Here is a 16,575-nt window from a genome sequence, read left to right on the forward strand (position 1 = left end):
ACTTATCCAGCACATGCTTTACACAGCGGATGCCCTTCCAGCTGCAACCCATCTCTGGGAAACATCCATACACACTCACTCACACTCATAAACTACGGCCACATACTGTACCACATGTGTTTGGACTGTGGGGGAAACCGGAGCACCTGGAGGAAACCCACGTGAACGCAGGGAGAACATGCAAACTCCACACAGAAACACCAACTGACCCAACCAAGGCTCGAACCAGCGACCTGAGTGCTGTGAGGCGACAGCACTACCTACTGCGCCACTGCGTCGCCACTAAAACATAATAATAATGAAAATATTTTGAAACCATTTTCTATAAATCTTAAACACCTTCACTCATTTTAAAAATTTGACCCTTTTATCAACTTTTAACAAATGTAAATCACATGTCAGCATTTTTGATCTTTCTTCACAGTATCTTCTTTAGTGTTCAAACTCATAAAGGTTTGGATTGACCTGAGGGAGAGTAAGTAGCACATTTTTGGGTGAACTATCCCTTACTTTTGGTTTTTGTGTCTGTGTGTACCTCATGGATCATCATAAAGGAGGATTTAAAGGGGTAGTTCACTCCGAATTTTAAATTCTGTCATTATTTACTCTTCTCTCACTGGGGTCACAACACCCGGGAGACCTGGGAAATAGAGGGGTGAGAGAAAAGTAGATGGAAAAGTTGAGGAGAGAGGAAGAAAAATACATTGGGGTTCGGTTCTCTAAACATGCTGCCTCTTGGTCCTGAGAGGCCCTCACTTGTGGTGACTGCCCACCCCTCGGTGGATGGCTTTAGACTCTGCCCCACCCTGCCTGGCAGGCGACAGCTCCTCTAGGCGCTCGGCTGTGAGCCCCCATTCACTTTTGCTCTCTGCTCCTCCCCATCGTGGCAGTCGGCAGCAGGCTATGGCTCTCTGCAGATGGCGGTGGACTTCCCCAGACTTTTTCTACAGTGGTAAGCCCCGCATCTTCTGCTCCTCTCCAACAGGGTGGATAACTGTAGGTCTCTGTGTCTGGTGAACAGGGTGGCTCCTCTGTCCCCTCACAGATGGCAGCCAACCTTCAGGGTTGGGGTGGACGGCAGCAGACTCTGCTCTTCCGGCTCAATGGCACCGCAAACTTCCCTCAGTGGCGAGGGCTCTCTGACAGCATGTTCTTCTCCCTCCCGTGTTTTGTGACCACTGTATTGAAGTGGTCTGACGGTCGGGAAGAAGGAGGCGGAGAACCCACAAACTTTTAAATGCTTTTAATAATGGGAAATTCAAGCAAACAGACGACAGCTCTTCACAGAGACTGCCGCAAAACTGAAAGCAAATGGAAAACAAAGTGTCCAGGCCTGGTCCTCTCTCGTCTTCCACTGCTGTCTCTCCTCCTTATATAATCCAGAGATCCTCTGTTGGACTCGAGGGCATCATCCCATTCCCACAGCTCTCGGCCCCGCCCACTCGCTACAGTGTTCAATAGAAGAACGAAACTCACCAAGGTTTAAATTGACTTGAGAGAGAGTAAATAATGAGTCTGTTTTCATTTTTAGGGTGAACTATCCCTTCCAAATGATCTCTACAAATACAAGAAATAAAAGCCGGGGCCTCATTTATACAGACAAACATTGAACATTGAATAAGTCATGACTGTGTGTTGAATTATTAGAATGTAATGCACACCTGAGCTAATAATTCAGTGGATCAGCATTAACTCTTCTGCTTATACTGTGGTGAACACTGGAGTAGTGGGACTAGTTTCTTCCACATCTCCTCCTCCTCCTTCCGTTGTGCTCTGATGTGATTTTTAATTGTTGTAGCTGTGAAATAACTCTAATCATTCAGCGGAGTGATATGGAGCTGTAATGCGCTCTAAACCTGCTGGAACTACTTTAGCTGTGCATTAATCTGACAATAACCAAACACCTTAGAATGACCATCAGCCAATCAGAATCAAGCATTCAGCAGTAACATAACCAGATCTAATGAGAGCACTTTTAGCTTAGCTTAGCATAGTTCATTGAATCAAATAAGACCATTAGCATCTAGTTGGTGACATAACTGAATCATTCAGCGCAGCGATTCAGAGCTGTAATGTGGTCAGAACGTGCCGAAACTACTTTAGCTGTGTGTTTATCTGACAATAAACAAATACTTTAGAGTGATCATCAGCCAATCAAAATCAAGCATTCAACAGAAACATAACCAGGTCTGACGGGAGCACTTTTAGCTTAGCTTAGCATAGATCATTGAATCAGATTTGACCATTAGCGCCTAGCTGTGACATAACTGAATCATTCAGCATATTGATAATGGATCTGTAATGCGCTCTAAACCTGTCAGAACTACTTTAACTATACGTTTATCTGAAAATAACCAAACACCTTAAAATGAACATCCGCCAATCAGAATAAAGCATTCAACAGCAATATAACAAGGACTTACGGGATCACTTTTAGCTTAACTTAGCATAGATCATTGGATCAGATTAGACCATTAGCATCCAGCTATAAAATAACTCAAATCATTCAGCGTAGTGATATGGAGCTGTAATGCGCTCAAAACCTGCTGGAACTACTTTAGCTGTGCGTATATCTGACAGTAACCAAACACCTTAGAATGACCATCAGCCAATCAGAGTCAAGCATTCAACAGAAACATAACCAGGTCTGACGGGAGCACTTTTAGCTTATCTTAGCTTAGCTTAGCATAGGTCATTCAATCAGATTAGACCATTAGCATTCAGCTATGAACTAACTTAAATCATTCAGTGGAGTGATATGGAGCTGTAATGTGCTCAAAACCTGCCGGAACTACATTATCTGTGCGCTTATCTGAAAATAACCAAACACCTTAGTATGACCATCAGCCAATCAGAGTCGAGCATTCAGCAGAAACATAACCAAGTTTGACGGGAGCACTTTTAGCTTAGCTTAGCTTAGCATAGATCATTGAATCAGATTAGACCATTAGCTCCTAGCTGTGACATAACTGAATCATTCAGTGGAGTGATATGGAGCTGTAATGCAATTTACATTACACACACTGTGTAGAAAAAAATATTGTTCAGTTGTGTTATAATACAAATTCATATTGTTACTGCTTAGTTTTCTTTTCATTTTCAGTGTTGGATTGTTTATAGTACAAAACAACAGCAACAACAACAAAATAACACTTCAGTTCACTTCAAGTGTGTTTGTGTGGCACTCTTCACAATAATAATTGTCCCAAATCCACATCTGTACCTGTGTGTTGCGTGTGTCTGATAAACGAGGCCCCTGTTTTTCCTTCTGCAGTTTATCGTTGGTGTTCACACTGCACTCAATCCAGATTCACTCCACTTTAACAAGGGTTTCATATGTTTCTGACTCTGCAAATGAAGCTTATATTTAGCAGCCAGGTCTAGTTCTCCCTCCAGGTATCAAACATGGTCATCGTGAGTGTGTGTGTGTTTGTTCATTCTGGAGAACGTCGTGTGTTTGGGTGTACGCAAACACAATCAGAAGAAACACGTCAAAGGATTTTGCCATATATTTATTTTCATAGACGTATGACGATGTGTATCTGAGAGTCCCACAAACGAATAATTTCTAGAAACTGAGAAAAAAACTTCCAAAAACATGAAAGTTCACCAGCAATTTTAAAGCATCCATCCACACTCCATGCTGAATATATACTGTGAATATCAACTTAGTAATACACAAAACAGGCCTGCTTCTGTCTGACTCCTGTTCTGCTGTTGAAGTGTGTGATGTAAACAGATGATGCTCCACATCCTACAGTGAGACGCTCATCCAGACGCACTCATTATGGCCAGAGTAGACTAAATACAGAGGTTTTTTTTGCTCAAAGCGTACTAAAAAAGCATCTAATTTGGCCAAAGACTTGATGGAAAACTTCTAAACAAATGTACAATATAATGCTCATTACACTTCACCCGGATGAAAAGAATACTATAGTCATGTAAAGTAAAATACTGTAGTGTTTTTGAACCACACTGTAGTAAAGTACTTCAGTTAATCTCATGTGGTGATTCTACAGTTGCTATGGTAACACATCAACTACAGTAATTTATCTGTTGTGGGGATTCTACAGTTGTTATGGTAACACAACAACAATAATTGATCTGTTGTGGTGATTTTTATAGTTGTTATGGTAACACACCAACTATAGTAATTGATTTGTCGTGGGGATTCTATAGTTGCTATGGTAAGGCAACTACAATAACAGTAATTGATGTGTTGTGGTGATTCTACAGTTGTTATGGTAACACAACAACAGTAATTGATGTGTTGTGGGAGTTCTACAGTTGTTATGGTCACACAACAATAGCAATTGATCTGTTGTGTTAATTCTAAAGTTGCTATGATAACACACCAACTATAGGAATTGATCTCTTGTGGGGATTCTATAGTTCCTATGGTGACGCAACAACAGTAATTGATCTGTCATGGTCATTCTATAGTTGCTATGGTAACACAACAACAATAACAGTAATTGATGTGTTGTGGTGATTATACAGTTGCTATGGTAACACAACAAAAGTAATTGATCTGTTGTGCTGATTATACAGTTGCTATGGTAACGTAATAACACTACTTGATCTGTTGGGGTGATTCTATAGTTGCTATGGTAACATAACAATAGTTATTGATCTGTTGTGGTGATTATATAGTTGCTTTGGTCACGCAACAACAATAACAGTAATTGATGTGTTGTGGGAATTCTACAGTTGCTATGGTAACAACAATAGCAATTAATCTGTTGTAGTAATACTATAGTTGCTATGGTAACACAACAATAGTAATTGATCTGTTGTGGTGATTATATAGTTGCTATGGTAACGCAGCAACATGAACATTACTTGATATGTTGTAGTGATTCTACAGTAGCTATGGTAACACAACAACAGTAATTGATCTTTTGTTGTGATTCTACAGTTGCTATGGTAACGCAACAACAATAACAGTAGTTGATGTGTTGTGGTGATTCTACAGTTGCTATGGTAACAACAACAGCAATTGATCTGTCTTGTCGGAATTCTACAGTTGCTATGGTAACACAACTATAGTATTTGATCTCTTCTCAGGATTCTATAGTTGCTATGGTAACACAACTACTATAGCAACATAAACAAATGCTGTTTTCTACAACTACAGGGTATATTATACTACATAACGCCACAGTTTACTGTAATATAAACTAAAGTACACAGCAGTGTTTATTACGGTTTATAAATATATTTACATTATAATATACTTCACTATAGTACGGTACAAAAACACTCTAAAATTTACTCTAAATTACTATAGTATTTCGTTTCAGGTGGACAAGCATTGGAATCATTTCTTGCATTTTTGTGAACAATATTGCAGATTTAAGATTTCTAACAAATAAACTTTCTATTATTTTCAATCGCACAGTTTTGACAGTCTTGATGTGACGCATACCCTTTAGTCATATACAGATGGAACAAGTCAGATATCTGTAATGACACTAAAGAAACTGATATTGTTTAAATCAACAGTAATCTGTCAACAGTGTTTTCACAGTGAGCAGATTTACATGCTTAAGTGGAATGAATGAAGTCGAAATGGCTAGAAATGAAGTCATGTCTGCAAAAAAAAGCTTATAAACTTTTTTGATTATTAACTTTGTAGACTGTTTACGTTGAAGGACGGCTACGTTACAAACTGCAAATAAGATATTTTCCCAAAACCCACATGACCTGCTCTTTAACTCTTAGTTTATGTTAAAACTGTGTGCTTAAACGAATGTAAGTCTGACATACTGTTAAACACAGACTTATAGTAGCGCTGGTGAAGCGTCTGACCAGTTTGTGGAGCGTCTCTAGTTGTTCTCTTACAGATCTGTGCTGATTCTGTACCGTTTCTGTGGCGAATCACATTTGTTTGTACAAGAACATCAACATTGAGGAAAATGACAACAATGTGATGCTAATAGTGTGTTTCATTGATGAACAGCTGCTGCAGATGAACTACACGGTAAACAATATCTGTTAATGACCAGTTTCTCAGTATTTCAGTGTGTGTGTTTGGGCTTTATTTGTGGTGGTGAATTCCATTATAGGATCTCAGCTCTGTTCACTTCTGATGTTGAAAATTCAACTCTACAGTTTAACTAAGTGACTTTTATTGACATTTGAGTAGTTTAAAATAATAATATAATGTATAATAAATAATATCTAGAGATATAAGTGTGTAAAATAGCAGAATATGTGCTGCAGTTCATTAACAAGGTTTCTGTAGCGTAATATACAACACTAACCCAGACAATATAGCACTGCACACTACATATGACAATAAAAGTCACTTTTTCACATGTTTTTTCAAGGTTAAAAGTTGGTAGGAGAAAGATCAAGATCCCATAATGCAACTCAAAAGCAGAAATAAATGAGGAAATATTCAAAATGAAAACATTAACCACAGAATACGGAAAACTGCTCATGTATGGGTATATTTTACAGTGGTAAAGCACTTCACCAGACTGGTCTAGCTGATGTTAACAGCACAGGCTCATTGGAAATACAGACTTCAGCAAAATGTTTGTGAAATGTAAAAAACCTTGCTCCTAGTGCGTTTCATTGCACTTTACAGATGACTAATCCACTAGAGGGCGCTGTTTACATTTTTGCGAATCTGAAATGAGTTACTTAGGTTGTATTTTATTGTGGATATCACTTTAAATCATTCTAGATTGTAATAACCCAACAATGAGTAGATTTCTTTTTAAATAACATTTAAATTATACTTTTTAACCCAATGGTTAGGATTGTCCATATTTGACCCAGTTTTGGGTTACAACAATGCCGCATTCAGAGTGAATAGATTTAAATGCAAATCTCCTGACAAATCAAATTGGTAATGACTTTTTAAGCATGATTTTGTAAACATCACAGTTCTGAGAAATAAAGTCAATACTGCAAGAATGCAATGCAAGTCCTGAAGTGAAAACTCTGGCTGATAGGTCAGCTAATCTGCTCCTGCATCATAACTACATGGCGCAGGAGATTGGTTGCTGTCACCTCAGCAGCCAGTGAGCTTGCTCCTCATCAGTTTAAATGCTCTGCGTCGTTTTACACTGCTTATGTTGCGGCGCCTTTTTAGAGACCCTCCTCCACCCCAGCTCCACCTGTGTTTAGATCTGCTACGGGGGTTACTGATATATTATGTTTGCAGCATAAGCGTGTCATTTTCTCAGACGGCATGTCTGTGTATATACTGGCAGTAACAGGTCTCAGTACTTGCTCTGCCATAATAATCAAAGCAGCAGCAGCGTAGCAGATCTATACCTCCAAGACCAAATGCATTAACAATGCCATATAAATACTCATTACCATACTCAACTCACAACTGCAAGTTAATTCTGAGGGGGGAAGTCAGAAACGGCACAAAAAAGCTCTGAAATTCAAGAAATAAAAGCGCTAATTTGATTTAAAAACTCTGAAATTTCAAATATAAATCCAAACACTGCATTGTTTTACCCAGCATTGGGTCAAATCCAACTGTTGGGTTAAAAAGTCTAATCATGGCGAGGCTATGTATTAAAACGACGCCTCTGGATGAGCAGTAATAGTAATGCTAATTTGATTTATCAAGTCTGAACAAGTCCGGGAGGAGCCTCGGGGAAGACCCAGGACGCGCTGGAGGGACTATGTCTCTCGGCTGGCCTGGGAACGCCTCGGGATCCCGCTGGAGGAAGTGTCTGGGGAGAGGGAAGTCTGGGATTCTCTCCTAAGACTGCTGTCCCCGCAACCTGGCCCCGGAAAAGCGGCAGAAAAGGAATGAATGAATGAAGTCTAAACACTGTATTGTTGTAACCCAGCGTTGGGTCAAATGTGGACAAACCTAACTGTTGGGTTAAACATGTATAATTTTAATTCACTATTCTAAATTAAAATGATACTTTAAAATCAAGCTGTTGAGTTTGTCATGGAAACACTAAAATGCTGTGTTGACACCAGACACGGCACGCGACTGACTGACCCCAGTTTGATGAGCTGTTGTCCGGTGTCGACAGGAGGATTTCTCCTCGGGACACAAACAACAAGCACTATATCATAATTACACCACTACAAGAGCAAGCTGATGATTGGTTAACATGGAGCAAATGTCGTCTGAAGTTTAGATTTTCCAACTCAAGCTATTCGTGCGTCAAATGCACAAAATGTGCAAAACGCTGAACTCGCTCCGCTTCATTCGTGTGAATCGTGTAATTCACGCCACCTCATTTGTAGGAATCGCGCAGCAGGATGTCTATTGGTGTTTTGCATCGACTTAACATGTAAATCACTCGCACTTGTGCTTCATTCACTGTTATTAAAATTCACTGTGGTTTAGTCAAATAAAAACTTCTTTATTTTTATTTTTATTGGTGTTTAACAAGTCAGTACATCATAATATACAATACAACAGGAAAATTTCAGATTGCCTTATTTTTCTTATTTTCCCACTATCCCCTAAAAATAAACTAAATTAAATGTATGAATTATAAACAGACATATCATCTGAAATAAAAATAATAATAATAAATTAAAAATAAAATACAAAAATTAAAAGAAATTGTTAAAAAATAATAAAAATAAATGAGCAAGTTTACGAAGACAATATTTCCTCCAAATAATTACTGAGTATTAGATCTGATATCAACTGAACAGGGTGAGCCTTTGATGTAGTCTAAATCAGGGTTCCAGGTCTTGTGAAAAGATTTGAGAGATCCAGCAAGTAAACATCTTAATTTCTCAAGTTTGATGTAACTAAAGATTTCTCTGATCCACATGTCATGTGATGGAGGAATCATCTGTTTCCATTTGATAAGAATGGCTCGTCTAGTAAAAATGTTATTGTTTAATAAATGAATAACAAATTATTACAAAACATTTTCGGTGTTCGGCCAAGTGCATCCACCCTTTTGCGTTTCAATACAGAAATTAGATTTCAGTGCAATTCATAGACGGCGTTGTTGGGGGGGGGGGGGGGGGTATTTATTTGGTGATGTGCAAAGAACTGCAGAAAAACGACGCTTTATTTGATGATAATTTCTCCCTGTAAACATCAGTAGTGTGTAAAAGAACAGAAATGGTTTGTGTCATACTGCCCCCTAGTGTTCATGTGTCCTGAAGCTGCAGTCAAACATGCGTTGAAGTACTTTTTTGCGTTAATTCAGACAAATGTAGACTGAAGCATGGATTTCCAATGAGCCGCTGGTGTTGACTGAGACCTGCTGTGATCCAGAGCTCAGACCATGCTTTTGTTTTTATTCAATATTATGTTCAAAAGCATAACCTGGTCATGTAGAAGTTCACCTCAAACTGTAAAAGAAAAAAAAATGATGTATTGATTTTTGCTTTACTTGTGTTATATTGACAATGACAATAATGACACAATAGAAAATAAAATATTTTAAATATACAGTATTACTGTGTATTTTTGATATGTTACATTTATTTTGATTATTTTCTATGGCCTGTGCTAGTTGTAGTATTTAAAAACACTATTGAAGAATCTACACGACACTGCCCCCCCCAAACCCCTGTTTTTTGTGTTTGTTTTATCTCAGTGGTTAGCACTGTTGCCTCACAGCAAGAAGGTCACTGGTTCGAGCCCCAGCTAGGTCAGTTGTCATTTCTGTGTGGAGTTTGCATGTTCTCCTCGTGTTGGTGTGGGTTTCCTCCGGGTGCTCCGGTTTCCCCCACAGTCCAAACACATGCGCTATAGGGGAACTGATGAACTACATTGGCTGTAGTGTATGTGTGTCAATGCAAGAGTGTATGGGTGTTTTCCAGTGTTGGGTTGCGGCTGGAAGGGCATCTGATGCATAAAACATAGCCTATGCTGGATAAGTTGGCGGTTCATTCCGCTGTGGGGACCCCTGATTAATAAAAGGACTAAGCCGAAGGAAAATGAACGAATGAATGTGTATTTTTTTAGGGCTGTCAAATAAGCGCGTTAACGCATGCGATTAATTAGGAATATTTAACAAGTTATAAAAATTAACCCAATTGCCGCAGTTGCAGTTTTTTTATTTCCTGTTGTGGCCGACGTGTGTTCGACATGTTTAATGTGAAAATGGATAAGACCAAGGAAGCGCTTTTAGAAGGACAGTTTCAGTATAAAACAATTAATGTTGCATCACCAGGCTCTCCTGCGGTTCCTCCAGAGTTTCATGTAATTTCAGGTGTTTCATTTTAATCTTTCGACTTTAATTGCAGTTCAGCAGTTCACTCTCAACCAGCAACATTGTTCATGCCCCGGCGAACGAAAAGAAAAACCTCTGCATTTCGTGACTCGGGTGGTCCTTTGAGGTAATCAAAAACCGCTGCTTACATGGTAGACTCTTAATCAGAGTATTATCTTAATCATATTAAATTCAGAGTATTGGTGTACATGTAAATGTACTCTGTTAAAGTGCCAGATGAAGTCGCAAGCTGTCAAAGACAGTCCATTCCTCTGCCTTTGAGTCCATGCATGCGCCCTCAAATGTTTCATTATGTTTGATGTGTTTCCCCTTTAAAAGCAACGTTTGTAAAGCGTCTGCTTTCCATTGCTGTGTCAGAATCCTTGCTTATAAAATACAGCCATACATTAGAACGCTCAGTTTAAGCAAATTCGATGAATGCAATCGTACGTGTTGTTGATTCTGAAGGGAGTCGCTCACCGGGTGCGCTGTACTGCACGCTTTTTCTCTGTGTGTGTGTGTGCGTGTGTGGATGTTTCCTTGCAACAAGAGCAAACGCCTGACATCACTGACTCTCCAAAGTCTCTTTAAGGCATTCTCTATGTATTCTGTAGTCTTTGCGGTGTCCATATCCCTCAAAGCTGTTTAGAATTAAATGTTTAGAGATGTTGAGACCAAAGTCCCTGTAAGAAGTCTATAGTCTTTGGTACGTGCCTTTGATGTACCCCATGGCCACATTGTCCCCCGATAATGTCAACAGACTGGACTGTCTTAGCAACTGGACAAATGTTAAGGAGGACTAAACAAAATAGTTTCTACTTTATAATTAATATATAATAATAATTATAATATATAATAATAATAATAATAATAATAATAATAATAATATATCTATATGTTTTTTTTTATGAATTTGTTGGAGTGAAATTAACATGCAACCTGGACATGTTTTTGATGTTCTCTATTTTATGTTTTATTTATTATTATTGTTGTTGTTGTTGTTATAATTATTTATTATTAATATTATTATTATTATTAATATTATTATTTTTATTATTTTATTATTATTTATTTTATTTATTATTTTTATTTATTGTTGTTATAATTATATTATTTTATATTATTATTAAATTATTTTATATTAAATTATTTTATATTATATTATATTATATTATATTATTATGTTATATTATTATTATATTATATTATATTATATTATATTATATTATATTATATTATGCTATGTTATTATATTATATTATGTTATGTTATGTCATTATATTATATTATTATACTATATTATATTATATTATATTATATCATATCATATCATATCATATCATATCATATATCATATCATATCATTACATTATATTATATTATTTATTATTATATTTTATTATTATATTATATTATATTAGATTAGATTAGATTAGATTATTTACATTAGATTATTTTCTCCAAAGTTAAAAGCAGCAGGTTTGTCTGTATATTTAGTGCATCATGTGACAGAATAAAAGCAAGTTTAATTTCAAACCTTCCTGTTAGCTCTGAAGTGCTGTGCTCTGATTGGCCATCCTGATCAATATGTTGGCTAAATGCACCAATCAGCTGTATTCTTTTGTGTCCATGTGTCTCCATGCAGCACAGACTGAAAGAATAAACGCTGAACAGTGTCGAAATGCAGAGCTGTGTGTGTGTGTGTGTGTGTGTGTGTGTGTGTGTGTGTGTGTGTGTGTGTATAATGAACTCTGCGGATGCTTTATTGCTCAGTATCTGAGTTCTGTGTTGATGGATTGTGGATTTACACTGTGAGACTGAATGAATGATCTGAGAGATAAAATATAATAGTAACTAGGAATCATCACTGCAGTACGTTCATTATTAAACTTCACATGTTTGACTTCCAACACATTTCATACAGAAATGTCACATTATAGACCTGTTTCGGTCAAGGGGTTGTGATTTATTTCTGTATATTTCTGGAAAATGTCCAATATTTCATCAGATGTCCCTTAAGCTTCATTTTCATATCCTTTAAATTTAACATTGTGTGTCGAGTCTGAATCATTTCAATAATACAGAGTGAAATTAAGCTCTATCATGTCTAACTGGGCTGAATATAGTTGGATATGCTGCAAATCAAGAAGAAATTATCCATGAAGCTGCTTGCAAAATTACTGCTCAAATCTTTGAGATGATGAAGAAAAATGTCATTTATATTTGAGGTTTAAAGCAGAATTTTTCAGCATCATCACTAGCAATCCAAAAATAGCTGTTTAATTCATGAATATAATAAAAATGTAATTTATATTTGTGATTTAAAGCATCATTTTTAGCATCATTACTACATTTTTATGATTAAAAATACAGTTAAAACTGGAAAATTGTGAAATATTACAATCCAAAATAGCTTCTTTATATATGAATATATTAAAAATGTAATTTATATTTGAGATTTAAAGCATAATTTTTCAGCATCATCACTACATTTTTAGGATTTAAAAAAATACAAGAACACTTGAAAATTGTGAAATATTATTACAATCCAAAAATAGCTGTTTAATTAATGAATATAATAAAAATTTTATTTATATTTGTGGTTTAAAGCATAATTTTCAGCATCATTAATACTTTTTATAATTTAAAATGTAGTAAAATTGTGAAATATTATTGCAATAGAGCTGCTTTATATTTGAATATATAATATATATAAATGTATGTATAAAAGTAATTTATATTTGTGATTTAAAGCATAATATTCAGCATCATTTACTGTAATAGTAAAATTGTGAAATATTATTGCAATCCAAAATAGCTGTTTCATATGTGAATATATTAATAAGTATAATTTATATTTGTGAATTAAAACAACATTTTCAGTATCATTACTACAATTTTATGATTAAACATTGAGTAAAATCTGTAAAAGTGTGAAATATTACAATCCAAAATAGCTGTTTTATATATGAATATATATATATATTAAAGTTTTATAGTCTGCCAAATATGGTTTCATAATAACAAAACAAACACCAATGGGCTGCTTTACTCAGCACTTACATTATGTAAACAAAATTTTGTGGTCTTATATTATATTATATTATATTATATTATATTATATTATATTATATTATATTATATTATATTATATTATACTATATTATATTATATTATACTATATTATATTATATTATATTATATTATTATATTATATTATATTATATTATACTATATTATATTATATTATATTATATTATATTATATTATATTATATTATATTATATTATATTATTATATTATATTATATTATATTATATTATATTATATTATTATATTATATTATATTATATTATCGTATATTATATTATAATTATATTATATTATATTATATTATATTATATTATATTATATCACATTATGTACAGAATAAATATATAATTAATTAAATGGCCAATTATTAGAAAATAAATAAATAATTGTTCATGTGGGTATAGTGACATGTTAAAATGCTCACAGCTCAGCTCCGGTCAGTTATTATTATTCAGTCTCAGATCATATTTGTCAATGTGAAAAGATCCTCATAAGCAGTGCAGAAACCAATGACATAACAACAGAGATCTATCTATGATAATGTCTATGGGAGAAATACCTGAACACAACAACATTCAAGTGCTTTTACGAGGAATACAGAATGATTTAGTTTTCCTCGGTGTTATTCCGCCATCTAGTGGCTGATTATTCAACTGGCTCCACCTGAAGAGCGCTTGTGTGACAAACACATTTATTTGATTTGATTCATTTTAATGTATACAGAAATATTATAATCATTCAAACATTATAGAGTACTATAGTGCAGTATAAAAATAGTTATTTTATTCTTTACTATAACCAGCTTTAATTTAATGTTATTTATTATTATTTAGTTGTTTTCCACATTTTTCTTTTAAATAAATAGTTTCTATATTCAGTTTGTATAATGTAGTTTTATTAATTTTGCATGACTTTTTTCATTCAATATTCAGTTTATCGTCTATTATTATTTTATTTACATTTGAATAGATTTTATTTCTTTATAAAAAGTTTATTCTAATATATAGTTTATTCAACTGCAGATATACCTACAGAGCGCTTACCTACAGAGAATCAATTCTCAATTCAATTCTGTGTCTATTTTGTTAATTATAATAAATGCATTATTTTAATTTATTAATAAGGCTCAGATCAGTATTATGTTTTGAACCAGTGTTATTTTAATCTTATTAATTATTATTATTATTTATTATTATGATTATCATTGTTAATTATTATTGTTATTATTATTATTATGTTTTTTTTCCACATTTTGAGTTTGTTTAAATAAATAAATAAATAAATAAATTAATTAATTAATTAATTAATTAATTAATTAATTAATTAATTAATTAATTAATTAGATAATTAATTAATATGTGATATATTCAGTTTGTTTGTAGTTTTATTAATTTTTCTTGACTTTTATTATTTATTATACTCAGTTTAGTTTGTATTTGTTTTCTTTTAGTTAAAAATGGTAATAAATTTTATTTTTAAAAGTTAAATCAAATATTTATATTTTAATATACTGGCTCCAGATATACCTGCAGAGTGCTTTTGTGACAAGATTTTTAATTTTATTTTATTAATAAGACAGATCAATGCATACGTTTCTAAACCAGTGTTATTTTAATGTTATGTTATGCATTTTTATTACATTTTCAGTTTAGCTTCTATTTATTATTATTTTATTTACATTTTAATAATTTTTTTTTCATTATAAAAAGTAAAATCTAATATTTATAGTTTATTCAGTTGCAGATATACCTACAGAGTGCTTGTGTGAAATACATTTATTAATTATATTAAATCTATTATTTTATTTTAATAATAAGGCACAGAAGAATATTACGTTTTGACCCAGTGTTATTTTACTCTGATTAATTATTATTATTATGTTTTTCTACATTTTGAATTAGTTTAAATTAATATATATTTTATATATATCCAGTTTGTATAATTTAGTTTTACTAATTTTGCATGCATTTTTTCCATTTTCAGTTTAGCTTGTATTTATTATTGTTTTAGTTGCATTTTAATAAATAAATAAATAAATAAATTTATCATATATACTCAATATATATATATATATATATATATATATATATATATATATATATATATATATATATATATATATATATATATATATATATATATATATATATATATATATATATTGATATATAATATTGATATATAATATATATATAAAACACATCCTGATCAATACTGAAGTAAAATGATTGAATGATTATGTTTCTGTATCATCAAATGTATTTTATACAGCTATTTTTACATTTTTATTTTTATTTATTTTATGCAGCCAAACTAAAATAAATAAGATTTTCTCCAGAAATGTATAAAAGTAAATACTGTAATAAAATGTTCTTTGCTCTGTTTAACAGCACTTTATAGCTGAAAACTTATTAAATTGTACTTATTTTACTTTCTTATATAAATTTAGATAATTAAAGCAAAGTTGATAAAATGATGAAAAAAATGAAAAAATTAAACAAATGAAAAATGTTGAGCAATTGAAGTCTTAAAATTACTAGAAAATAACAAAAAATGACTGAGTATATATTATATATACTCCTCTGACCTCTGGCTGCGTAAATATATATTATATATATATATATATACTCAGTCATTTTTTGTTATTTTCTAGTAATTTTAAGACTTCAATTGCTCAACATTTTTCATTTGTTTAATTTTTTCATTTTTTTCATCATTTTATCAACTTTGCTTTAATTATCTAAATTTATATAAGAAAGTAAAATAAGTACAATTGAATAAGTTTTCAGCTATTTTCAGCTATAAAGTGCTGTTAAACAGAGCAAAGAACATTTTATTACAGTATTTACTTTTATACATTTCTGGAGAAAATCTTATTTATTTTAGTTTGGCTGCGTAAACATGGCTGTATAAAATACATTTGATGATACAGAAACATAATCATTCAATCATTTTACTTCAGTATTGATCAGGATGTTTTTTGTTTGTTTTTTATTTTCTACATTTGTTTTATTTATTTATTTATTCATTCATTTTCTTTTCGGCGTAGTCCCTTTATTAATCTAGGGTCGTCACAGCGGAATGAACCACCAACTTATCCAGCATTTGTTTTATGCAGCCAGAGGTCAGAGGAGATTGGCCAGACTGGGTCCAGCTGATAGAAAGGCAACAGTAACTCAAATAAGCACTCGTTACAACCGAGGTCTGCAGAAGAGCATCTCTGAACACACAACACGTCCAACCTTGAGGCGGATGGGCTACAGCAGCAGAAGACCACACCGGGTGCCGCTCCTGTCAGCTAAGAACA

Source organism: Danio aesculapii, chromosome 13 (assembly GCF_903798145.1).
Source record: "Danio aesculapii chromosome 13, fDanAes4.1, whole genome shotgun sequence".
NCBI lineage: Eukaryota > Metazoa > Chordata > Actinopteri > Cypriniformes > Danionidae > Danio > Danio aesculapii.